The sequence below is a fragment of the Plecotus auritus genome (genome assembly GCF_963455305.1).
Source record: "Plecotus auritus genome assembly, chromosome: 8".
Classification (NCBI taxonomy): domain Eukaryota; kingdom Metazoa; phylum Chordata; class Mammalia; order Chiroptera; family Vespertilionidae; genus Plecotus; species Plecotus auritus.
This window is the reverse complement of record NC_137782.1, coordinates 159,517,500-159,544,323: the sequence shown is the minus strand read 5'-3', so window position 1 is coordinate 159,544,323 and position 26,824 is coordinate 159,517,500. Positions and strand designations below refer to the sequence as shown.

The 26,824-nt window shown below is 46.3% G+C and overlaps 1 pseudogene across 1 annotated transcript; it reads right to left on the bottom strand.

The window, feature by feature from the left end:
• Positions 1-26,582, bottom strand: LOC308256710 (serine/threonine-protein phosphatase 4 regulatory subunit 3B-like; annotated as a pseudogene). The gene is made up of 7 exons: positions 26,002-26,582; positions 21,057-22,494; positions 19,018-19,080; positions 16,597-16,807; positions 10,328-10,505; positions 1,773-1,933; positions 1-180 (listed from the first exon to the last, which is right to left on the bottom strand). The product of its transcript is annotated as a serine/threonine-protein phosphatase 4 regulatory subunit 3B-like (transcript).
• Between the last annotated feature and the right edge of the window lie 242 nt (positions 26,583-26,824).

Genomic DNA, 26,824 nt, shown 5'->3' with positions numbered 1-26,824 from the left:
TTATAATCGAAACCAGAGTCTGTTCAGTGACCAAACACTGAAACGGCCGGAGTTTTGTTTTTCTAGCCGCATTCCCAATGACAAAATATTGAAGGCGTTTTGTTTATTGGCTCTTCCCAGGAGATCGCTGCTAAGAGAAGATTCAAACTTTACAACATCGTTAAGCATCTTAAGAATCTTCTTTAAAAGAAAAAAGAAAAACACAAGACAAAAACCAATACTTTCCACTTCATTATTTTATTAAAACCATGGTGATTTTGAAAGTCTGATATTCTCATCTGCTAACCTTTGTGGACTGATGGTGGGTTTCTGAGTTTTCTTTTATTTATTTAAAATAGATGTTAGAGAGGGAGAAGGAGAGAGAGAGAGAAACATCAATGATGAGAGAGAATCATTGATCAGCTGCCTCCGGTATGCCCCCTACTGGGATCGAGCCTGCAACCTGGGCATGTGCCCTTGACTGGAATGGAACCCAGGACCCCTCAGTCCCCAGGCGGATGCTCTGTCCATTGAGCCAAACCAGCCAGGGCGGTTTCCGACTTTTCCACAGGGCTCTTCAGCTGACGAGGCGGCCCCATGGCCCGACTCCTTACAAGGCAGGGACAATGACCCCTCTCACTTGGTCTTTCGCCAGGTTAGGCACCAGGCTCAGCACCCTCCTGAGAGAACAGACCTGGGCCCCACCTCTTTCTGCTTTGGCAGGTCTAGAAGCTTCCTTTCCCGTGGCATAGGGAACTCCGTGCCACAGAAGGCCAAAATGAAAGTTTCTCTGACCGCGTCACGGTAAAATATTATTAACTTGAAGCTGCAAAGGCAAATTTAGTCCATGTGAGAGAACTGCGCGGCTGCGTGTCTCACATCTTCGCCATCCTCCACCTCTCCTAGCGGCCGAATCTGGTAGGTGTGCCTCCTTCACACTCCATGGCTCGTCAATGGGCTTGGGTTTCAGCGGCCGCTTAGATGTGGGCTGAGCTGTAATCAGTCTGAGAAAATCAGGCGCACGTTCCCCTCTGAGATGGGACGCACGTGTGACTGCACAGCAGCAAAGGATCCCGCCGGCCGTGCAGGGGACAGCCCCCTCCCAGGGCAGCCGTGGGCAAATTATGGCCTGTGGGCTGGTTCCGGCTGTTCTATCCGGTTCTCTTGGTCTCCCCTCCGCTCCTTTACTTTGAATTTATACTAGTTCACACAAACACGCCATCCATGCTTTTGTTCCGGCCCTCCGGTCCAGTTTAAGAACCCATTGTGGCCCTCGAGTCAAAAAGTTTGCCCACCCCTGTCCCAGGGTCTCCTGGAGACAGACACTTCGCTCCTTAATTCCCGCTGTCATCGGCCATTAGTGGTAGGCAGCATGCTTGTCCCATCTCAGAACCCCATGCTTCGCTCCCATAGAGCGGCGGCCGGGGGGTCAGCGCGTCACTGCCCAGGGAACACAATGTGTGCTCCTTCACTCGTTATTCAATACCCATTGATTGAATGTCTCTTAGGGGGCCGATGGTCTAGATTTTTCAAGGTAGCGCCATTCAAAGACATTTTGATGTTTCCCATAAAGGCGCTTTATTCACCATGTTAAATATGGACATAATATTTGAGGTTCTCATAAATATACAATTTAGGGAAAAGAAGGGGCTTGAATTACGCGTTCCGCCTTTGAGGACTGAGTATCTGATCACGTCAGCTGGGTGCTAACGTCTTTGTTCGAAGCAAAGATGATCAAGGCATGATTCCCACTTCAAATGTGTGCACATGCAGCAGGGACAGGAAGCATGTACACTAATAACTCTCGTAGAAGGTGGAAGGGACACTGCGATAAGGGACAAAATCTGACTGGGGAGCTGAGACAGACACTGAGCTGGAAAGGCCCCAGAGGAAGCATTCCAGCTGGTGTTGGCGGACTCCGACCTTCGGAAGAGCCGAGGCGTGCTGCAGGGTGCTGAAGGCGGTCCACATGTGTGAGCCAAAATCTGCAAAAAAGGCTACTGGAGTTCAGGGCCTGGGAGGGAAGGACAGAGAGATGAGGAGGGAATGGGCACTCGATCGAGACCTCTCAGGCCAGGGAGCTTGACCGTTCATCATTTAGGAGGCAGGGAGGGTGGGTGGATCTGAATACTCAGGTGGGGCATGCTCGGAAGGAAAGTGTGGTGGCACGAGTAGAATGGGGGTGGGCAGGGAAGGTGTGAGGAGAACAAGAGGGAGGCGGGCAACCTGGAAGGCGGGCATCACCTCCATGGTGTGCAGGAAACGGTCAGCACCCTGGGTAGGCGAGGAGGATTGTCCGTGGAAATCTGTGGCCACGTGGGCTGGGGATCTGGCATCCGACAATGTATGTGCCATCAGCCTGGCACGATACTCTGCCTAGGAAACAAGGAGTCTGGGGGAGTCAGAGCAGCACTTGTCACACTTGTAAAAATGTGGATTCTGAATATGGAGGTCTGGGCGGGGCCCGAGACGCTGCATTTGTAACAAGTTCCCGGGGAGGCCCCGGCTGTGGGCCCAGGGGCCACTCTCTGAGTAGCAAGAGGCGAGAATGACTCACATTCTCTAACTTTAGGCAGTGATTTATAACAGCTGACACTCTGTGAGTGTGTGACAGTTGTTTCTCTGTGTTTATTTCTTTAAATCTCCTTCTAAATGGGTCGAGAAGCTGGCATGTGGTTAAATTTGTTTGTTTCTAGGTTCCAGCTTGACCCATGGGTCCCTCTCCCCAGGGGGATGTGAATGGGCTTTCTGATGTCCAAGTCACCAAGCATGGTCCACTCGGCTGTGAGTGACGATCCGCATGGCTGCCCTGGGTTCAGGGAGTGGGTCCCCTCCATCGTTCTAACAGGGGTGGGCAAACTTTTTGACTCGAGGGCCACAGTGGGTTCTTAAACTGGACCGGAGGGCCGGAACAAAAGCATGGATGGAGTGTTTGTGTGAACTAATATAAATTCAAAGTAAAGGAGCAGAGGGGAGAGCAAGAGAACCGGATAGAACAGCCAGATCCGGCCCGCGGGCCGTAGTTTGCCCAAGGCTGTTCTAGAATCTTCCCTTCTAGGTCTAAAGGAGTAGAAATCCAGGAAGGAAAGATCATTGTCCTGACTGGTATCCTGGAGTTCATTCACAGCCTGGGGTTAAAGTCAAGGTGGTGTGGTTGCGATCTTTTTTTTTTAATTAAAAGAAAAATGGAACGCTTCACAAATTTGCGTGTCATCCTTGAGCAGGGGCCATGCTAATCTTCTCTGTATCATTCCACTTTTAGTATATGTGCTGCCGAAGTGAGCACTGGTTGTGAGGTTTTGACCAAAATGGCAGCGGGAAAGCAGGAATGCCCCATTTGGGGTGGGCCAAGCCGGCAGCGCTGCGGGGAGGTGGGGAGAAGGAACCGTAGATGGTCCTCCGCCAGGCCTGGCCCCGGGGGGCTGCGGCCACTGGCTCTCACTCACACAGCTCCTTCATGTCTGCACCAGCGCCTGCTCAAGGCCCCACCATGTGGGTTCCCATCACAGGTCACCCCCAGACAATCCAGGTCCTGGCATAGAGCCGGGGTCAGGGCCCCCTGTCTGGTCTCTTCCTCTCTCTTAGAGAGTTCTTTCTGGTTGGGGGGTTCTTGGTGTCAGTTTCACCCATTGATCAGGAGTCGGGTGCCCGCATGGAGGTTCTGGAGATGAACAGCAAGGGTTTCGAATCCCTGCTTTTGCCAAATGGTTTGTGGTCTGCTGAAGGGGCCAGGCACCTGGAGGCCAGCCTGACTGGGACCTGCCTTCTAAATCCTTGTCTTTCTCATCGTCAGATCTTGGGCAGGCTTCTGGTCACTCCGAGCCTGGGCCTCACCGGCCATCCAGCAGAAACATGGTAGCAATGATGTCACTCCCATCACCGGGGCTGTGGTAAGACAGGACACTCCACACTGTGTGTGGCACACGGGCAGTGCCCCATAAAGAGGAGCCATTACCATTAAGTGATGCTTGTTTAATAAGTAAGGAGTTGTGGGTTTTATTAGAAACAAAGTAGGTCCGTCTGCTTCTTAGTCCCTCATCCCTCTGGGAAGCCAGACCACTAGCTCATAAATGCGGGGCACAGCGTCCACCTGGTGGCCGCATCCCCAAATCTCTCATCAAAAACCTTGGAGGAAATGAAAAGGCTTGTAACTTATAAACCCACCGAGGCTTCTCAGGGGGCGCGGGGAGGAGAGGGGAGCGCGGGGCACGCACTCCGGGGCTTGGGGCGGGGGGAGGTTTGCACAGGCAGCTTGGGAACAAAGCGGCACTTTGTCCTGGGGCTTGGCTTTGCTTTTTGTCATAATGTTTAATTAATTTTGAATTTCAAATAACATGGAAGAAAGTGTGAGATATTCACATCTGCTAAGGAAGGGAGTGTGGGCTTGAAGGTTGCAAAACCGTCTATAACAGGGGTGGGCAAACTTTTTGACTCGAGGGCCACAATGGGTTCTTAAACTGGACTGGAGGGCCAGAACAAAAGCATGGATGGAGTGTTTGTGTGAACTAATATAAATTCAAAGTAAAGGAGCGGAGGGGAGAGCAAGAGAACCCTCCGCTCTTTCGGCTCCGCGGGCCGGATAGAACAGCCGAACGGGCCGGATTTGGCCCGCGGGCCGTAGTTTGCCCATGGCTGGTCTATAACCTGTAAACCGCAGCCGAGCTGACAGGCATGTGTCCACTCCAGGGAGGCGTGGTGCCCGCACCTCTGCCTGCCCACCCGGTGCCCAGGGTCCCTGCGGTGGCGGTGGGTGGCGCAGCCCTGCAGCCCTCCCGGTTGGCCCCATGGGAAAAAACTGGCACGTGCACAGGGTGCTTCTGTGTTCTGGACCCTCCTTTGGCTTAGGATGCTAATGAGCGAAACTGGAACAAGTGCTCATGAGAGCCATTTGAAACACGATGCCCCTCATCCCTGGTTTTCGCCATCCTTTAGGACGTGGGCATAGATCCTTTCTGCATTTGCCACCCTGGCTCAATAAAGCTCCTTCATGTATCTTTTTCCCAGTTTTAATTTTATGTACACTAAAGACTTAATAAAAAATTTAGTTCATAACACTGGAAAAAAAATACTTGCAGAAAAGTGCACAGTGTAAACATGTCAAACTCGCGGCCAGCAGGCTTCTTGCCTAAATGAGTTGTGCGGCCCGCTGGCCGCAAGTTTGACATGCTGGGTGTATGGATTGTTACGAAGTGAAATGGTACATATACGTGACTCACACAGGGTGTGCCCTTTGGGGTCTGCCTTTGTCCAACATCATGTTAGGAAGACGCAGCATCCATGCTGTTGAGTGTTGTTGCAGCTCACCCCCTGTCATTGCTGAATGGTATCCAGTGTGTGGGCATCAGGACTGGAGACATCGCCAAGGGAGGTGGGCATGTGTCCCCTGCCAGGATTGGTCCCAGAGATGGGCATGTGACCTCAGCCGGCCAATTGGGATTTCCCAGATCGGAAGCAGATGGTATCCTCTTCCTCATGAGAAGTGGTCTGTGCAGGCCCCCCTGGCGTCAGGCCCTCTGAGCCTGATGCTGGCCGTGGCACTTACTACATAGCTGTGGGGTCGGGTACCAGTTATTTAACCTCTGCATTCCCCGCCTTAGTTTTCCCATCTGTAAAAGCACTGATCCCACAGGGTAGTTTCAAAGACTAACTGACCCATTAAGTGCCATGGTGGGTTCTTATTCCTGGACTGTGAACTGTGCCGTGTAGGGGCTGTGGCGCCCACCACGCTGCCTGCAGGGCAAACACAGTGCACTCAGGTTCTCTGCATGGCCCTCCTCTGCCATGCCTCTGAGCCCTTGCACATGCAGTTCCCTCTTCCTAATCCATCACCTTCTGTTAATTCTCACACAAACGCCCCTCCCTCTTTCATGTCTCAGCCCCAAAGAAACGTACCTATTACGTTTCTTATAAAACATCCCCCCAACCCCTGCTCCCATCGTGGTACCTCAGCAGCTCTCAAAGGGTGGGCTGCAAATCCCTGGTCGGGGGGGTCAGGGGTGTGTGTTCCCTTTTCCACTGTGCTGATGTTTGCGCTGATAGAAAGCAAGGGTGAGTGAAACTGTAGCTGCTTTCACGAGAATTGAGGTGGTGACACTGAATTGCACGGCTAGACATGGGGTTATTCAGCATCAAATACTTATTTTTGGAAAAAGCCCATTTCACTTAATGCCTTTGAGTGGGCAGCAGAATGGGTAAATTTTGACCCTTGAATGCAGGTATTTTTAAATTTCTGTGACCAAATGGGAGATAGGCATGGAGCTCTTCTTAAGGACGCCGAAGCAGGGTGGCTGAGTCCAGGAAAGGTACCGTGCAGAGTTGCCAGCAGAGTTAGCTGTTCTTCTTCTTCTTCCTCCTCTTCTTCCCCCCTCCTCCTCTTCCTCCTCCTTCTCCTCTTCCTCTTCCTCTTCTTCTTCCTCCTCTTCCTCCTCCTCCTCCTCCTCCTCCTTCTTCTTCTTCTTCTTCCTCTTCTCCTTCTCCTCCTCCTCCTCCTTCTTCTTGTTCTTGTTCTTCTTCTTCTTCTTCTCTTCCTCTTCTTCTTCTTCTTCTTCTTCTTCTTCTTCTTCTTCTTCTTCTTCTTCTTCTTCTTCTTCTTCTTCTTCCTCCTCTTCTCCTCCTCTCCTCCTCCTCCTTCTTCATTGAAGACCATTTTCACTTGCAGGAACAAGTTATTCAGATGTGAGTATCTGGCAGATATTTTCTTGAAAACGAATAAAAAGGACCTGTCATAGCAAGGAAAAGAACTTTCCGTACTTGTTGCCAAAAGTAAAATTTGAACTTTCAAGTAAAAACTTAGAATTTCAGGAAACATGTAAGTGCCACCATGAGTGTGATAGCTTCCCACTACTTACAGGTGTTCCTGGGGAGATTGGGGGAGATAGTAATGAATGGATTGGGCCAGGATCCTATGTCACTCTCTCTGTCTTTTTTTTTTTTTTTTTTTTTGCAAAATATTCAATCACAGCCGAAACCGGTTTGGCTCAGTGGATAGAGCGTCGGCCTGCGGACTGAGGGGTCCCGGGTTCGATTCCGGTCAAGGGCATGTACCTTGGTTGCGGGCACATCCCCAGTGGGAGGTGTGCAGGAGGCAGCTGATCGATGTTTCTCTCTCATCGATGTTTCTAGCTTTCTATCCCTCTCCTTTCCTTTCTGTAAAAATATCAATAAACTATATAAAAAAAAAAAATTAAAAAAAAAATATTCAATCACAGTTGACATTCAGTATTATTTTGTATTAGTTTCAGGTGTACAGCATAATGGTTAGACAACTACATGCTTTACAAAGTGTTCCCCCTGATAATCTCCAGTACCCACCTGGCACCATGCATAGTTATACACTACTAGAGGCCCGGTGCACGAAACTCATGCACAGAGGGGGTGTGTGTGTCCCTTAGCCCAGCCTGCACCCTCTCCAATCTGGGACCCCTCGAGGGATGTCCGACTGCCCATTTAGGCCCGATCCCGGTAGGATCGGGCCTAAACGGGCAGTTGGACATGCCTCTCACAATCCAGGACTGCTGGCTCCCAACTGCTCGCCTGCCTGCCTTCCTGATTGCCCCCAACTGCTCCTGCCTGCCAGGCTGATCACCCCCTAACTACTCCCCTGTCAGCCTAAGTGATGCCTAACTGCTCCCTGCTAGCCTGTTTGCCCCCAACTTCCCTCCTCTGCCGGCCTGGTCACCCCTAACTGCCCTCCCCTTTAGGCTTGATCACCCCCAACTGCCCTTCCTTGCAGGCCTGGTCCCTCCCAACTGCCCTCCCTTGCTGGCCATCTTGTGGCGGCCATCTTGTATCCACATGGGGGCAGCCATCTTGTGTGTTGGAGTGATAGTCAATTTGCGTATTACTTTTTTATTAGATAGGATAGAGGCCTGGTGCACGGGTGGGGGCCAGTTGGTTTGCCCTGAAGGGTGTCCCGGATCAGGGTGGGGGTTCCCTTGGGGTGTGGGGCAGCCTGGGCGAGGGGCATGTGGTGGTTTGCAGGCCGGCCATGCCCCCCGGCTACCCAAGTGGAGGCCCTGGTATCTGGGATTTATTTATCTTCTATAATTGAAACTTTGTAGCCTTGAGTGGAGGCCTAGGCCGGCCAGGGTGTGTGGAAAGCTTGGCTTCCTCCATGCCAGGGAAACCCAAGCCTCCTGCTCACTCCGTGGCCACAGCCATCTTGGTTGGGTTAATTTGCATACTCGCTCCTGATTGGCTGGTGGGCGTGGCTTGTGGAGGTACGATCAATTTGCATATTACTCTTTTATTAGTATAGATGACTGACCATACAGGGTGTCCCAAAATATATGTCCATTTTAACAGCTGACAGCTCAATTTTGAACGTGAGATGTATTTTAATAAACACTGCCTTTATCATTATTCGAAGTGTGTGTATATGTTTTTGGGACACCCTGTATTGCCTATGGTGTTACATTCCCATGGCTATTTTGTAACTTCCAACCTGTACTTTTCAATCACTTCACCTTTTTCACCCAGCCCTCCAGCCTCCCCTTCAGGCAACCATTCGTCTGTTCTTCGTGTCTATGAGTCTGTTTCTGTTTTGTTTGTTTGTTTACTTTGTCCTTTAGATTCCACATGTAAGTGAAACCATATGATTCTTGTCTTTCACTGACTGCTATGCCCTTCTCTTGATAAGTGCCTCCTCCTCTCCCAGTACCAATTCCATCTCACCCATCAGCTTGCTTCCCTCCAGTGACTGTCCTGCACGTCAACCCCCACCTCTAAGTGCCACTGCGATGGGACAGCCTGGTTCACCTGGGCAGGAGGATGTGTGCAGGCGATCACATCCTTGTTTCTGCCTAGAATTCCATGGTGGGACGCCGCTGTGAAAAGAGGACGTGTGGTAGGCGCATTTCTCTCCACTTCTGTGGGGGGAGGATTTATTGTTTAGTGTGTTGTTTTATCTGAAGCCACAATTAGGAAGGAAAGTTAGGGCCCACCATAATCTCACATTGTTAGTTTAAAGCGGAAAACATCTCTCTCAGCCCTCAGTGAATCATAGAAAAGTATTTAAATTAAGTTCTTATTGATGGCAATTATTGCAAAATAGCTTTTAACTTCCCTTTTGAGGAATATTTTTTAAGACATCAGAAAACCTTATGTCTCATTCTTTCTTTGCTTTAGAAATTTTTATACATATTATTTTGAAATAATTTTAGACTCAAAAGAAGGTGCAAGAATAGTGCGATAAATTCCTCTATACCTGTCACCCAGCTTGCCCCAATGATAACATTTTATATAACAGGAAGCTGACATTGGTGCAGTGCTATTAACTAAACTACAGATCTTATTTATTCTTCCCACAAAGCAATCCCCTTGTGCCACTCCTTTATAATTGTACTCCATTCATTTTAAAAATATATTTTCTTATTTTAATGAAAGTCATACTTCATAAAAATGTCTATGATTGGAATCACCGGAGCCTAGCATAGGGCCATGCATGTACTAAGTTGTGTGGAATTCACGGTTAAAGGCCTGGCTCTAAAGCTGACTTGTGGCTCACTCGCCATGTGATTTTCGGCAAGGAACACAACCTCTCTGCGTCTCGATTTTGTCCGCTATAAAATGAAACCCATACTGCCCGCTTGGTAGAGATGCTGCACGGGTTGCACACAGAGCACACGAGTGCCTGCCCTGTCACAGGCGCTCCGTCCATGGTCAGCGTCTTACCTGCTCACCCAGGAACCAGACTCTGAGATGGGAGTGCTCACAGGATCAACACCTGGGAGCTAAGAGACGCAAGATGGGACAGAGGCAGGAGCTGAAATACAATGCAGTTGCAACAAACGGCCTCGGACGATCCTGCAGGGAGCTGGGGTGGCCCTAACTTAGAGTTGTCAGGCCTTGGAATCCCTGTACCAGTCACTCTCCGGGCGCTGCTGTTGGGGTCGGGGTGTAACCTTGGGTAGGGTGGCTCCCTTTCGCCAAGGGCAAGGCCTGAGGACCGACTCAGCTGGGAGCCTTCAGTAGCAATCCTCCCTGCAGCCGGGGGACGAGTGCCTTGCATGGGGCGTGTAGTCAGCGCATCACAGCCTCTACTGTAGCCACCGTCGTTCTTATGGCTCTGAGGACGGGGGACAACAGAAGGGGAGACTATCGCAGGTTTGCCCTCCTCCCCACATGTTCACCACATTAAACCCAGGCACATGTGCGTGGCTTGGTAACTCCAGGAAAAAGCTGTTTCCTTTCTGCTGACATCTTTTGGAAGAGCTCATTTGGGAGAGAGAAAAAAGCAACGGGTCCCTCTCTTCCTTAAAGGGCAGAAGGGAATTTCCTAAAATCCTCCTGGCCAGCCCTGCAAAGATCCGCGTCTTGTCCGACCTGCCCTTGTCCGACCCTGTCCTACCTAAGGCTTGCCTCGAAGTGAGGTTTAGAGGCAAACGTCTAACGACTTTTCCAGAAGTCCCTTCTTGGCCCGCCAAGGACGAGCTGGTATCAGTGACAGTGTACAGTAACTGCGTGGGTTTAGGAGTAGCCGGAGGCCTCTGGGAGTCTGACGCTGAGCTAAGGCCCACGGGGGACTCCTAAGAAGAGACACTGAGTCTGCAGCGGGAAAGATTCCGTTCTGTGCCTTCTGTCTCCGCACAGCGGCTGTGGGACAGAACAAACGATGGCATTTTGGAAGCACCCACCTGAGCAGCACCGGAGGGTTACTGACGGTTCCTATCGCACCTTGATTAGTGCAGCTGGTCTGCAGGCGTCACGGTAGCCCGGCCGCTTTAAGGGAAAGCTCCTTAAGGTAAAGCACGGACGTTTGGTGCAGCATCATGAGTTGGGGTGAAAACTGGAATACGTTTTCCTGATTTGTTTAGACTCTTTGGAGCAAATTTCTTTGGCTCGGCCTCCAAGTCCCCCAGGAGACGTAAATGGCACACGTCACCCCTTGTCTGCTTGCTCCAGGGAAAGGTCTGTGGGCGAGCCAGGTCTGATTTCCCTTTGGGTCCCCAGAGGGCCTTGCACAGATAGAGCCGGTGATGAATAAAGGTTGGAGACTGAATGGACCTTTATGAACGGTGCCAGAAAGGGAAGAAATGAGCTAATCAGCAGCGATGAGCACCACAAATTAGCCCTATTAGAGGCAGCAGGATTTTGATGGTTACATCAGAGATCTGGGTTCGTTCCTGGAAATTTCACTGGGCAATTGTCCTTTTTAAATCAGAATCTCTGGTGAACTCATCTAACGGGCGGCGGAAAGCTCTCGGGTCTGGCGTCAGGAGGCCTGGACTCAGATGCTTCCCCAGCGACGTGACCTCAGAGAAGCGTCCAAACCACCTTAGGCACAGTTTGCACAACAGATAAGGTGGTTGATCCAACATTACCTCTCAAAGGGCTTGTTTCATAGGTCAGATGAGCTAATGGCTGAGCAGTGCAGAGCTCACCCCAGGTGCTTAGTAAATGGTGGCTGTGATGATCATTACCAAGGTAAGCACATCATGTCATCCCAATCAAGGTACTTGGACAGGGAATGGGAGGCTTACAAACCATTAGAATGATAATTTTTCTGAAAGATTTATTAATTGACCAACAAGTTGGTTTTTTATATTGGTGGACCTATAAAATGGTTCTATTCAGGAACTATCCTAACTAATAAAAGAGTAATATGCAAATTGACCATCACTCCAACACACAAGGTGGCTGCCCCCATGTGGACACAAGATGGCCACCACAAGATGGCCGGCAAGGGAGGGCAGTTGTGGGTGATCAGGCCTGCAGGCGAGGGCAGTTGGGATCGACCAGGCTGGCAGATCAGGCCTGCAGGGGAGGGCAGGTGGGGGAGACCCAGGCCTGCAGGGGAGGGCAGATGAGGGGGACCAAGCCTGCAGGGGAGGGCATTTGGAGGGAATCAAACCAGCAGGGGAGGGCAGTTGGGGGTGACCAGGCCTGCAGGGGAGGGAAGTTGGGGGGGACCAGGCCTGCAGGGGAGGGCAATTGGGGGCAACCAGGCCTTCAGGGGAGGACAGTTGGGGGAAAACAGGCCAGCAGCAGAGAATAGTTAGGGGCGACCAGGCCAGCAGAAGAGGGCAGTTAGGGGCAATCGGACCATCAGGGGAGGGCAGTTGGGGGGCACCAGGCCTGCAGGAGAGGGCAGTTGGGGGGTGATCAGGCTGGCAGGCAGGCAGGCAAGTGTTTTTAGCCAGCAGTCCTGGATTGTGAGAGGGATGTCCCAAATTGGAGAGGATGCAGGCTGGGCTGAGGGATACACCCCTCCCTGTGCATGAATTTCGTACACCGGGCCTCTAGTTTTCAAATAAAAAAACTATTCTTTTGAAGATATAGAAGAACATATACTATGCACATTAAAGCAAATTTGGTAATTTTCATTGTGTTGATCTGAATGTTAAAAAAAAATTTAAGCAGAATGTAATTTTAGATACATACAGGGTGGGGCAAAAGTAGGTTTATAGCTGTTCATATGGAAAATAATACAATAAGTAATGACTAATAATATAAGAATAAACTGTGTTTTGCATACTTACAACCGTACACCTACTTTTGCCCCACCCTATATTTATTGTAACGGAATCACGTTTCTTAGCCTATCAGTCATGGTATTTTTATGTAGAGTGTATTTGTCAATAGTTTTATTATTTTTACGTTTTTCTACAAAATTGTCTGCATTTTGGGCTTCATATATTTGAAATTGCTGGTATTTTCATTGACTTCTCTATAGACCACACTATATTTAATTGAGAAAATTCTCTCTAGAGGTATTAAAGTATTTGGTAAGCTGAGTGCAATTCTGTTAAATTAAGACTATTCTCAATTCTAATTTTTAAAAACATTGAAATGTGTAAATAATTCAGTCTAAGTCATTCCCAGGAAATTCTGGCCTTCATTCAGACTACCTTTCTTGGACAAATATTTTTATGATAACTTGTCAAATAAGTTGTCTCTATTTATGATTCTTTTGAATGGTTCCCCAAATTTAGATGATTCAACATTGTAGGTCTTCTTAGTTACATCCTATTCTGGGACAGAATCTAAATTTATCTAAATAAAAATAGGAACTCCATCAAAATATTCTTCTCAGAGGTTGAGGTCATCCCGGGCGCAATTATAGAATTTCAGAATTAAATCCTGTACTCACTAAAGCACTCACTGAGCCCCTTCCCACCCCGCCCCTTGGCAGGATACATTTCAGTGGCTCCTGTTCGCAGAGTCAGCTCCACGGCTTGTGCCATGGCTCAGAGCCTCCCCACGTGGGTTAGTGCCCTGCTGCTGCCATCTTGAAATCCTTCAGTTTTAAACAAGGGATTGTGTTTTCATTTCTCACTGAGCCCCACAAATTAGGTAGCTGGTCCTGCCTGTTTGTCTGCTTGGTTTTCAATGATTGTCATTTTCTAAAAGCTTCAAGCTCAAAAGCTGACTTTTAAAAAATTCATTTACTCCAATGCATTGAAGACTTCCAAATGATTTTGAACAAAATGCAGCTAAAATTCAGAGCATTGTAGGACACTTAGGTTGATATTAACAAAGTAGGTCATCATAAAGACTCAGACATTCTAAGTCAACTGGTAAGACAGGAAGGAGAATTTTGTGATCCACTTACTCTGTGTGTGTGTGTGTGTGTGTGTGTGTGTGTGTGTGTGTGTGTGTGTGTGTATGTGTGTGTGCGCGCGCGGCAGTTCAATTTCCATTCCTGTTGGGAGACCACCAGAGCTTGTTTGGACAAAAGTACTAATTAGCTATGGCTTACTACCCAGTCCAAGTACATTTCTGCTCCACAGGTTCTTCATTTGATAACAATATTGTTTCTACCAGGATGCTGGTCATGAATATTTATCACCTCAAAAACAAAGTTCTTCCTCAATGATGAACGTTTAAACGGGATATATGATAGCAATCAGAATAACGCCAGGTGCTTCACCTTTGACAGAAGAGACTTTCCGAAGTTTTCATTGTATTCCACACATTTGTTTTTTTAAAAATCAACCATTATTAGAATTACCACATTTCTCACTGGAAGCATCTGATGGCCCCGCTATAAAGCTGGGGTCATGCCCTGTTTCCACAGGCCCACTTCTGCCGATGGGCACTCATAGCGTTTTTGAGGCATGCTCAAGGAAACTTGAAAAGGAGTAAGTTGGTTTAGAAGAACTGTCACTGCATCTAAATGAAAAATTAAGCCTTACAGAGTGATTTGAAAACATACCTAGTGCAGCTGCTTGTGTTCATTCATCACTTTTGAGCGTGGTTTACTTCAAGTAACAACTAACTTTTGAAGTAATTTTGATGGTTCTTAGCAAATTTGTGTTTTCTGGTTTTCATGGATGCTAGGTGTCAACAAACATTTTATGCACGTTACTGACCCAACTGCAACATTCGTATTTTAATTTTTCCCTAAAAATGTGTTTTGGTCTTTCAAGATGATTGCTGCTAAAAGGTTTATTGCAAGAGAAAAATGTCACTCAACAACACTATAAATAGTTGTTGTATATACACTGACTAGAAAATGACAAACCACTGTGAGCAAGAATGTTCAAACTGCCATCTGCAGAGCCTCTGACGGGCTGCTCGCCTTCCATTGCCTGCACACATTTCACCTGCACCTGCCTTGCACTTTCTCACATTTCCCACTGACCCTGCTGCGTGTGGCCACGACCTCCCAGCCCCAGCAGGGACGAGGGAGAGGTGGCGGGCAGCGAGCTCTCTCATGACCACTGAGTCCCGAGGAACTGGCGGCTGGGCACTCGATATTTTTCCTGCTGCCCATCAAATGGGGAGTTAGTTGTGCCTTATCGGGGAACAGCTGGGGAAAGGAAGAAGGGCATTGCTGGGCATCCTTTGGATTTTACCAGGAGGAAAAATTGTGAACTCAGTTTATGCACTTGTCTCATCCCTTCTGTTCAAGACTGGAGGAGGCTGGGAATGTCAGGTGGAGGCCTGCTCGTCCCATCCCAGTGTGTGTAACGCCACTATGATGACTAGTGTTCTGTTTTGTTTTTAATGCTCTGCAAGTAACTTTTCTACCTGTTGGTTTTTTAAGCCTCACTGAGGATATGTTTTATATTGATTTCAGAGAGAGAGGAAGGGGGGAGAGAGAGAAACATTGATGTGACAGAGAAACATCAATCGGTTGCCTCACAAATGCTCCCCAACTGGGGATCAAACCCATAACCTAGGTACGTGCCCTGACTGGGAACGGAACCCGAAACCTTTTGGTGTAAGGGACAATGCTCCAGCTGACTGAGCCACCCTGCCAGGGCTGTTTTCCTTCCTTCCTTCCTTCCTTCCTTCCTTCCTTCCTTCCTTCCTTCCTTCCTTCCTTCCTTCCTTTTTTAAATCAAGCATCTGGTATGTGTTAAATGACCCAAGACTGTTCTGGAAAAACCTGGAGGTATAGCCACACTTATCAATCATTGCTTTGGTTATCCCAGTGGTCGGCAAACTCAGTAGTCAACAGAGCCAAATATCAACAGTACAACGATTGAAATTTCTTTTGAGAGCCAAATTTTTTAAACTTAAACTTCTTTTAACGCCACTTCTTCAAAATAGACTCGCCCAGGCCGTGGTATTTTGTGGAAGGGCCACACTCAAGGGGCCAAAGAGCCGCATGTGGCTCGCGAGCCACAGTTTGCTGACCATGGGCTTATCCTATGACTTCCTGATGAAATAGAATATTGTACTAATTTTAGAACAATTTCTACATAATAAAAACGACCTATCATTTCGATGTGAAGGAATGAGTAAAGTCGGAAGCCGAGAGCTGAATGGCAGCTCAGCGGGCTCAGGTGTGTATCCCCGTCAGCTCGCCTGGAAGCCGGATCCAAGGGACCATCTGATCCTTCCTCGCTGCCTGGAGTGATGCGCACTGAACTGCAAGCCCAGTTCTCAACGGAAAGGAAACACTGGGTAATTAATCTTACTCGGGGCCTCTGTAAGTGTGGGCCCACAGCACGGAAACCCTTTAACTGTGCCCCAAGGGAAGTTCTGCAGAGACCACTTCTTTTGTTTGTGTTGGGAGGGGACAGCCTTAGACGTGCAAAGGTATCGGGGGTTTTGACCAGCTTATACAAGTTGTGTAAACCTCATTGTCTGAGGCTTCATCACCTGTAAAGTGGCCCTCACCGCACAGGCTGCCAACACATGTGGGTCAGAACAGCTGGGAGCAATTTTCAGTTGGAAAAATAACTTATGTGGAAAAGCAGCATAAACTTTCATCATATACCGGCTGGTTGTAAACGCAGGCCACGTCAGGGAGAAAGGCGAACGGCTTATTTTTCTACGGGGCTGCAGCCGTCAGATATTTCTGGGGCACATGCGGCACCCACGTCCCAGGACAGGTCGTCATAATAAAACGAACCGGATCACCCTCTTTCCTTCTGGAGTCCTGTACTAGTGGATCGGGGGAAACACATTCACAAAACTCGACTGCAGCTTTGTGAGGGCTTTTCCCCAGCAACCCGATCTGCACCGTGTGCTGGTAGAGAAAGCTTGGCAAGGGAAACAGTAGGACCCAACATGGGGAAGCTGGTTTCTTAACATATCAAACCATGCCATGCGGACTTGGATGAGCAGGTGACCGTGACGGGAGGTGTCCAAAACAGGAGAAAACGGCGGATGTGGTCTGCCCAGAGCGGAGTAAAGCCATATTGTAACTTTGGAATTGCTTACGCTTTTTATCACCAGACACCCTGCTGTCCCCCTGGTGCAGGAAGCAGGAAGCATGAGTGGACCTCCATCCACAGCGTGTTTGAGAACTGGGATGCACATGGTCCTGGCTCGCATCTTGTCTGCTCCGCTTGCTGTTGGCCCAAAAGGCAGGCTAAAAGGCTCGTTCCCCCACAATTCCATGGTGCAACCATTCTTTGTTTTCCGAAACCTCCTTTTTTTAAAAAAAAAAATTGGTAGTAAAACATACATAACATAAAATTGCCCGTTTTAATCATTTTCAAATGCACAATTCAGTGGCATTCGGCACATTCACAATGTGGTGTAACCATCACTGCTGGCTATTTCCACAACTTGAGTTCTATTTTTCTAAGCTTCTCTGAGACGCAACACTTGAGCAGAAAGAGAAAATATGTGGTTTTGCTCTAAAGCGAGACGAATAAGCAACTGCTTGTTTGCTTTGTTCCTGCCTGGGAATGAAGACAATTACTGAGACAGCTCTTGTTAGGGATGTTTGCATCTGTCAACAGATTGTGCTTAACCCTTTTGTGAACTCTGCTTTTATCTTAAGACGGTTGTAAACCAGGGGGAGGCTACAGAAATCCATAAGTGCTCTGAAAAGAAACGTCAGCTGGACCGTACGGCTGGCCTGGGAGCTGAGGAGAACTTTATGATGTCATGTATGGAAGCAGGGAAAGGTAGCCACGCCCCGCAAAGGTGAGATAGGACTGCGTGTTCATTAAGTAGGGGGACAAGGGGAGTTCAGTTTCCAAACTTCTGCAGTTCAGGTTGTGTATGGGTGTGATTTAAAACGAAGATGCTTGTAAAATTAAGTCTCGGAATACGCATGCAGTAAAGGAAATTCACAAAACATAGACCCGAGTAACTTGAGACCTGCAGTCTCCGCAAACCTGTGATCTTCAGGTCTAGTCCCTTTGATGCTTACAGAGCATCTGTCTCTTCTAAATAGCCCATGCTCATGTCCCACGCAGGCTCTGTCACCCGCCACAGCCCCTGTGGAGGCAGCAGGGAAGCCCTGTTGAAGTCCTGTTTGGAGTATTTATGGTCTGTTTCTGAACATATCTCTTCTGTTTTGAAATCATGGTTGCAAAAAGCTCATAATTGATAGGTTTAATTGGAAAAAATGGAAATGGGACTATGAGTTTAGCTTAACAACTTATTTCATGCATCAAATAGAGATATCCATCATTATGATTATATTTAACAGAAAGATAGCAGTATGTTAGCGTTTGTTCAATCATTATAACTACGATATGGGGGTTGGTTTTATTATTATTCTCTGTACTTTTGCTGGATCCACTATGACAAAAATAAATAAGTACAACTTATAGGAATTAACAAAGCAGGGGACACCCGCCCCCTGGGGTAGGCCAAGGAAATGTCAACTCCGTGTTAATTTAGAAGTGATTGGGCTTCCTAGAATAAAGTTGCTTCAAAACTCCCAAGCAGTCTTATCTGCACATCTTTTGAAAAAGGCTTAATTGTTGCCTCCAGCCCCCAGGACGATCTCAGCTTTGCTCTAGGGACACTACAGTTTACATGAAAGAACATTTCCAACAAGTACTAAGGATTGTGCCCATGGTGGCTGCTTGGGAAACTATGGTGAGTGAATTCAGAAAATAGATTGTCCCGATTCTTTGGAGCTCTGAGACTTTGGACAAAGTAATGAATACCCCTTAGTAATGAACATGCCTTGTTTATTTTCAGTCCTTTTGAATGCAATCAAGGAAAGGAAAGAGCGCTCCGGGGGCCCCAAAGGCACTTTGGCACTCACCGAAGCAGCCAGACCCTGAATGACGCAGTGGGGGTCTAGGGCTGAGTCCTGTTTTGTGTTATTCAGTAACACTAGGAGACGCGCTTTTAGTTCAAAGCGTTATTTCTCTTCAAGTGTCTTCACGGAGCTTTTGGTAATAATGCTAGAGCAATTTCAATGTACCGAGTGTCTGAGTAGCTGTCCAAGGGGATAAAGGTAAGAAAAAGAAAAGGGCAGACGGAGAGCATTTGACCACGAAGACCGAGAGTTTCATTGGTTTGTGGGAGAATTCCTTGGCGAGTAGCTCTGGGAAATGGGGTGCTTTAGAGCATACACGTTCTTAAAAACAAAGGGGCTTTGGGGATGCTGCATTAGTGAGGATGCTTATAGCTGCAAGTAACCACAGACCCAACTCAGGATGGCTTAACCCCCGAGGGGATTTACGATCTTGCATGACAAAGCCCAAGGCTCCCAGGGCATGGCTCCCCTGCTCTGTGGACTTCCGGATTCGTCATCTTCTCTGGGTTGGCTCCCTCCTGCCGCAGCTCGGAGGATCACATCCACTCACACCAGTGCCTTGTGGTCTTCAGCCCCAGCCTTGGTTGGGAAAGTGCACATTCATCAGAGAATCCCAGGAATGGACTCTGTACCATGAGGAGCTGCTGGAACCAGCTGCCCCTGAGGACCGCTGAGGCTGCAGAGGCTGAGAGATGCTATAAAAGGAAGGGGAACGTGTAAGGCAATAGATCAACGCCAGGTCTTGAGGCGGACACAGCCACCTCAGCCGTTGTTTCTGGTTTCTGAGAGAAGGCCACCAGCAAGTCACGTGAAAACAATACTGTGCGCCATGGGTTTCTACTTGGCACAATGCCTTGAGGACACAGTCTCTCCTCAAACGTGGTCTTACGTAAAAGAGGCTGCTCTCGGGAGAGACATGCATTTTCCATGTTAACACAATAACATTACCTCCTATTTCGGTCATGGAAGCATCATGAAAGCCTGCATTTTGTCTTCTTGGCTGCTGGACCAGCAGTGCCTAGAGTCCTAGACCATTGACTAGCACAGCCCACCTTTTCCAAACAGTCAAAATGAAAATTGACTACAAAATCTTCAAAACAGGGAAAACTGCTTCAGTGTAAGCTATTCCAGGAAAAATGGACCCATAACACATTACAAGGGTGATCTGAAGATTGTAGCTGGATCATGATTTTTAGGCCCCCCCACCCCCCCACAATGCATTAACTTGTAGTGTGAGGGATGTTTTCCTCAGCATGAACTCAGATCACAGATGAGCAAACGAACATTTAAAAATATTTACAGTTAACTTGCTTGTTCTAAAAATAAAACCTCTCAACTGTTTGCCTCAAATTATTATTTTAAATTCATTTACAGACATGGAATGTGTTTTCGCTCGGTAAGAACAGCAGCTTTCCCATTACACCCTGTTTGTTTATGGAAAAGCTTCATGGGCTGCATTCTGGGTCTGACAGTGAAGTAACTGCTTGAATCAAAATGGCCTCCGGATATTAAATTCCACTTCATTCAGCACTGGTCTCTGCATAGTAGTCTGCATAGATGACACTTTCAAATTGCCTGCAGCTCTGGGGAGAGAGACAAGTCACTAACAAAGCGGAAAGTAACTTCAAAGTATCTTCCACAAAGGCCTGGGCCTGTAGGCAGTTGAAGCCACTCTGCTCAACCTTCTCCCCGTTTCTAGAGAAAATCATCTGGGTGCTGCTGTACTGGCTCCTGGCACCTGTCTCTCTAAAAGTGCTGATTTTAAAGTCACATGAACAAAACTATTTTGAATCCAGCTTGTTTGTTTCCATCAAAATACATATGAAAATTCCTGGTGCAGAAAACTCAACATGTGCCGTAATACGGGGTACACTCCCCTCCAACTACACAGAAAGGCCGAATTTCTGTTAAATCTTCAGAGAAATGGTCCCAACAGCTTCACTTCGTTTTTCTTTTGTGATAGTTAAAAAACTATGTTTTCCATAAACCTTCTTTTAAAAAGAGGCAGCTGATTAAAAGAACAACACGGCCAACACCATGATGCAAGTAATGTTATTGGGTTTTCTGAAGTTTTATCATTGTTTCTAGATCAATACCCCCCTTCCCCCCCACCCCCTGAAGCAACTCTGCATTCATATTATTTTTTCAACCTAATAGTGTCCCCAAGCCTGCGAGTTTCCTTGCTGAGTAGCTGTCTCGTAGGTTCAGTTACTAAATTGTTTTTTCTGTTAGCTTGCAAACCGCTTAATTATTAGCAAGTGATCAACTTCCTGGGAAGCCTGTTTTTCTATTCCTTGTCTACCAGGGGTCCTCAAACTACAGCCCGCGGGCCACATGCAGCCCGCCGAGGACATTTATCTGGCCCACCGGGTGCCGCTGCCTATCCTGCTTAGCAGCCGACTCGTCCCGGGCCCACAGTGCGCATAGGAATTTGTTCATAGTTTTTTTTTAAACTATAGTCCGGCCCTCCAACGGTCTGAGGGACAGTGAACTGGCCCCCTGTTTAAAAAGTTTGAGGACCCCTGATAGCGTTCACGTGAGAAGGCTTTCTGATTCAGTTTCAGCTCATTGAACAGTTGCAGCATTTTAGTGAGACCACATGCTGAGGGTCCCCCGTCAATATTTTATGAGCTAAGATGAGGTCTTTTCCTGAAAGGTGTTTCTTCTTCACCTTCCTCTTTCCTCTTCCTCTTCCTCTTCCTCTTCCTCTTCCTCTTCCTCTTCCTCTGGATAATCCACTGAACCAACCAAACTTCCCTTGGGGGCTGTTACTGATGTAGCCAAGTGTGTAGTTTTGGAAGAGGCTCTTGGCACTTGCTGGTGGTGTTGGGGCCACTGCAGGTCTACTCTTTGCGCCGCTTCTCCATCAGCACTGGCCGAGTGGGAGAAAGGAAATTGGAAGCCACCGGAAGCTGTCGTTCTGGGACGGTTTTCCTTGTCTTCACTTTCTTTGGCTTTCTTAGTCTTCACACACTTTTCATAACTACCTGGGACATCATCTTCTGGCTTGGATTTTTCCACTGGTGCCACAACTGCTTTTCCTTCTTGTTCTCCACCTTCATTAAACCCCATTTCTTCATCCTCTTCCAAGGCTTTTGCATCTGCAAAATCTGTTACTGCGCAGGACAGATGGTACACTGGTCAGTTTCTGATTTTGTCTGTCTTTTTTTTGCTCATATTTAGTCTTTAATCCTTTGAATGTCTGAACATAGTCAATCAATTCAAGTGATTTATAAAAGTTTTCAACTATACGTGCAGTAGAAGACTTTTATCTTCCATTCTTACAAATGCAAAGAACTCAGTTATAGCTGAATTTAACAGATTGTACTAAGTTCCATGATCCAGAAGAGCATTTACAACGGGCTCAGAAAGATTTCTCTTGGTGATGTAACGATTGTAAAATTCATCTTGAAGGCCAATTATCTGCCTCGTAAAATGAAGCGCACACAAGGCCAAGACTCTTCTTAGCAAGTCCTTGTTCATAACACAGTTTTTATGGGGCATGTCTGATGTTCCACACAAAATGCGAGTAGCTCTAAAATCAAGACAAGCAGCTCTGCTGTTTGATAATTAGCGGGACAAATGGTGCTGTTTTTGTTAGATCCAGCTATATTATCCTCTTCCCTTTTGTCTTCTGAGGTTTTGGTGAAAAGTGGTGCTGTGAGGACATGCATATGATGGTTGGAGAAGAAATGTAGAAATTTACCTTTTTTCAGTTTTGTTAGTTGTAGCCAGCATGTTCTCTGGATCAATTCGAGTACAAAGAAGTCCCATGCACTGAGCAGCACCTCCTAGATCAGGATCACAGATCATTTGTTCAGTTCTTACATGAATGAGAAGGATATCATGGTCACTTTGTGGGCTTTCTGAATGATACGTTCTCGGGCCATCGATGGACTAAACTCTATTCGGTAAGAAAATTTATCTGTAGCAGTTGATCTGACCTGCACATCATCCATGCCCATTACAATTTCAAGAGCAGGAAGAATCCCGAACTTTGCCAAAGTTTTGGAAAATGCATCCCTGTTTTGAGGTTGTAATGTCAACTCACACCGTTTATCATCATCTGTTAATTGCGCAAAAACTTCAGACAAAAACTTCTTATCTTCCTGCAACATGCTGACTATCTCAAATTTGTTGAATTAAATAAAAGATGTAAGAGTAGAAAGAAAATTCTCTTCAAAATGGATAGCATAGCCCTGACAGGTTTGGCTCAGTGGCTAGAGCGTCGGCCTGCAGTCTGAAGGGTCCCAGGTTCGATTCCAGCCAAGGGCACATGCCCGTGTGGCAGGCTTGATCCCCAGTAGGGGGTGTGCAATCAGCAGCCAATCAAAACAAGATTGATGAACCTCTAGCCAGGCTCACCAAGAAGCAAAGAGAGAGGACCCAAATAAACAAAATCAGAAATGAAAGAGGTGAAATAACAACAGATCCCACAGAAATACAAAGGATTGTTAAAAAATACTATGAACAACTCTATTCTAACAAACTACACAACCTGGAGGAAATGGACACATTCCTAGAAAAATACAACCTTCCAAAACACACTCAGGAAGATTCTAAAAATCTCAATAGGCTGATAACTATGGAAGAAATTGAAGCAGTTATCAAAAAGCTTCCAGCAAACAAAAGCCTGGGGCCAGACGGCTTCACAGGGGAGATTTACCAAACATTCAAGGAAGAACTAAAACCTATCCTCCTCAGACTATTCCAGAAAATTCAAGAGGAAGGAACACTTCCAAGCTCATTCTATGAAGCCAGCATCACCCTAATACCAAAACCAGATAAAGATAACACAATGAAAGAGAATTACAGGCCAATATCCCTCATGAACATTGATGCCAAAATCCTCAACAAAATTCTAGCAAATCGGATCCAGCAGTACATCAGAAAGATCATACACCATGACCAAGTAGGATTTATCCCGGGAATGCAAGGATGGTACAATATTCACAAATCAATAAACGTGATACATCACATAAACAAATTGAGAGATAAAAATCACATAGTCATATCAATTGATGCAGAAAAAGCATCTGACAAAATCTAACACCCTTTCTTGATAAAAACTCTTAGCAAGGTGGGAATAGAAGGATCATACCTCAACATAATAAAAGCCATATATGACAAACCCATAGCCAACATCATACTCAATGGGCAGAAACTAAAACCATTTTCCCTAAGAACAGGAACAAGACAGGGATTCCCACTCTCACCACTCCTGTTCATCATAGTGCTGGAAGTACTAGCCATTGTGATCAGACAAGAAGAAGAAATAAAAGGCATCCAAATTGGAAAAGAAGAAGTAAAGCTGTCCTTATTTGCAGATGACATGATATTGTACATAGAAAACCCGAAAGACTCCATCAAAAAACTAATAGACTTAATAAATGAATTCGGCAATGTAGCAGGATACAAAATTAACGCCAAGAAATCTATGGCATTTCTATACACCAATAGTGAACTTACAGAAAGAGAGACTAAAAAAGCAATCCCATTTACCATCGCACCAAAAAAATTAAGATACTTGGGAATAAACTTAACTAAGGAGGTAAAAGACCTATACCTGGAAAACTACAGGACACTGAAAAAAGAGATAAAGACATAAACAGATGGAAGAACATACCATGTTCATGGATTGGTAGAATCAACATCATCAAAATGTTCATACTACCTAAAGCAATCTATAAATTCAATGCACTTCCCATTAAAATACCAATGGAATATTTCAAAGACCTAGAATGAGCTTTCCAAAAATTCATCTGGAATAAAAAAAGACCCCAAATAGCTATAGCAATCATGAGAAAGAAGAACAAAGTAGATGGGATCTCAATACCAGATATCAAGCTGTATTACAAAGCCACTGTTCTCAAAACTGCTTGGTACTGGCACAAGAACAGACATATGGATCAATGGAATAGAATAGAGAACCCAGAAATCGACCCAAATCACTATGCTCAATTAATACTTGACAAAGGAGGCATGAACATACAATGGAGTCAAGATAGTCTCTTCAATAAATGGTGTTGGGAAGATTGGACAGATACATGCAAAAAATGAAACTAGACCACCAACTTACACCATACACAAAAATAAACTCAAAATGGATCAAGGACTTAAACATACAACAGGAAACCATAAAAACACTAGAGGAATCCACAGGCAGAGAAATCTCAGACATATGCCGAAGCAATTTCTTCACTGATACTGCTCCTAGGGCAATGGAAACTAAAGAGAAAATAAACAAATGGGACTACATCAAAATAAAAAGCTTTTGCAAAGCAAGAGAAACCATCAATAAAAACAACAAGAAAGCCCACTGCATGGGAGAACATATTACCAATGATATCAACGATAAGGGTTTAATCTCCAACATTTACAGGGAACTCATACAACTTAACAAAAAGAAGATAAACAACCCAATCAAAAAATGGGCAACTGACCTAAATAGATTACTTTTTGAAAGAAGACAGAAGGAAGGCCAAGAGACATATGAAAACCTGCTCAAAGTCACTAATCATCAGAGAGATGCAAATCAAAACAACAATGCGGTACCATCTCACACCTGTCAGAATGGCTATCATCAACAAATCAACAAACGACAAGTGTTGGCGAGGATGCGGAGAAAAAGGAACCCTCGTGCACTGCTGGTGGGAATGCAGACTGGTGCAGCCACTGTGGAGAACAGTATGGAGTTTCCTCAAAAAACTAAAAGTGGAACTCCCATTTGACCCAGTGATCCCACTTCTAGGAATATATCCCAAGAAACTAGAAACATGAATCAGCAAGGATATATGCATCCCTATGTTCATAGCAGCACAATTCACCATAGCTAAGATTTGGAAACAGCCTAAGTGCCCATCAACAGATGAGTGGATTAAAAAACTGTGGTACATCTACACAATGGAATACTATGCTATGGTAAAAAACAAGGAACTCTTACCATTTTCAACAGCATGGATGGAACTGGAGAACATTATGATAAGTGAAATAAACCAGGCAGAGAAAGATAAATATCACATGATCTCACTCATTTGTGGAATATAATGAAAAACATTAAACTGATGAACAAAAACAGATCCAGAGACAGAGAAACATCAATCAGAATGTCAAACCTCAGGGAAGGTAGGGGAGGGTGGGGGTAAGGGGGAGAGATCAACCAAAGGACTTATATGCATGCATATAAGCCTAATCAATGGACACAGACAACAGGGGGGTGGGGGCATGGATGGGGGGGTGGGGGGTATTGGGGGAATAAGGACACATATGTAATACCTTAATCAATAAAGAAATTTAACAAATATTAAAAAAATGATTCTCTCTCATCATTGATGTTTCTATCTCTCTCTCCCTCTCCCTTCCTCTCTGAAATAAAAATATATTTAAAAAACAAACAATCAAAAAACGGAAGGTGTAGGCAAAATGATGTCCTGAATGTACTGTATCCTGTAAGTCTGATGTACTTTCTACCTTTGTTCAGAGTCTGTTATTGGCATAACTTCCTTAAACTTTGCAGTTTTGGTCAGGAATTCTCTATGCCTTTTTGGCTGAGCCAAAGCAGGGTCATATTCAAGGCATCCAATGACACCGATGGTACATGCATCAGAAAACATTACCTCAAACAGAATTGCCTTATTTAGGAATAGGATTGCTTTAATAATTTCATGCCAATGGTGTAAGCCTTTGGTGTTTTCTAGGTTCTCACAAGCTTGGAAGAGCTGCAGTAGTTTTCTAATATGACCTTCATTTTCCAAGGCCAGAGCCAGCTTTTCCCTACGGATAGGTGAGGAGAGAGCTGAGGCGACTGAGTCTCTTCAAGTTTATTGAGTTTACATGTGGGCAGATCAGTCAGGTGACTGGTTTCAGGCGTTTCTTCAAATCGTTCTTCTTCTGACTCGTCATTGAGGCCCTGTGTGACTTCCACTGATGGAGCAGAACCTTGAACGTAACCAGTTTCCCCCCAGATCTCATCACAACCAGCTTTTTCCTGAAAATGTAGAGCCAGATCACAGTGTTCAGCTTCTGACCAAACAGTTAATGCATCTTGCGGTTTCGGATATGCAGTGTTTGGATTTATGTTTGATTCCAAGAGTAGTGATCCCTGAAACTCTGCCCAACCGCAGCGACACCCCGTGAGCTCCCCCACAGAAGTGGCAGAGATGGCCCATGCTTTGGCCGACCCCTGGCCGGCCTTCATTCAGGGCACAGACCTTCGCTCCCACCACCACTGCAGCTAGTACATGCAGGCCATCTTGATATAATTTCTGATAGGGTGGGTTTATGAATCATCTTGCTTTGTTTCATATTTGTCCCATGTGTTCTTGGTTCCTTCTTTCCTGTCCTCTCACAGATTATTATTTCATATTCCTTTTATCTCCTCTTTTGATTCTTAGCTGTGCCTCTTTGTTTTATTTCAATATGCAACCTTAATATATCATT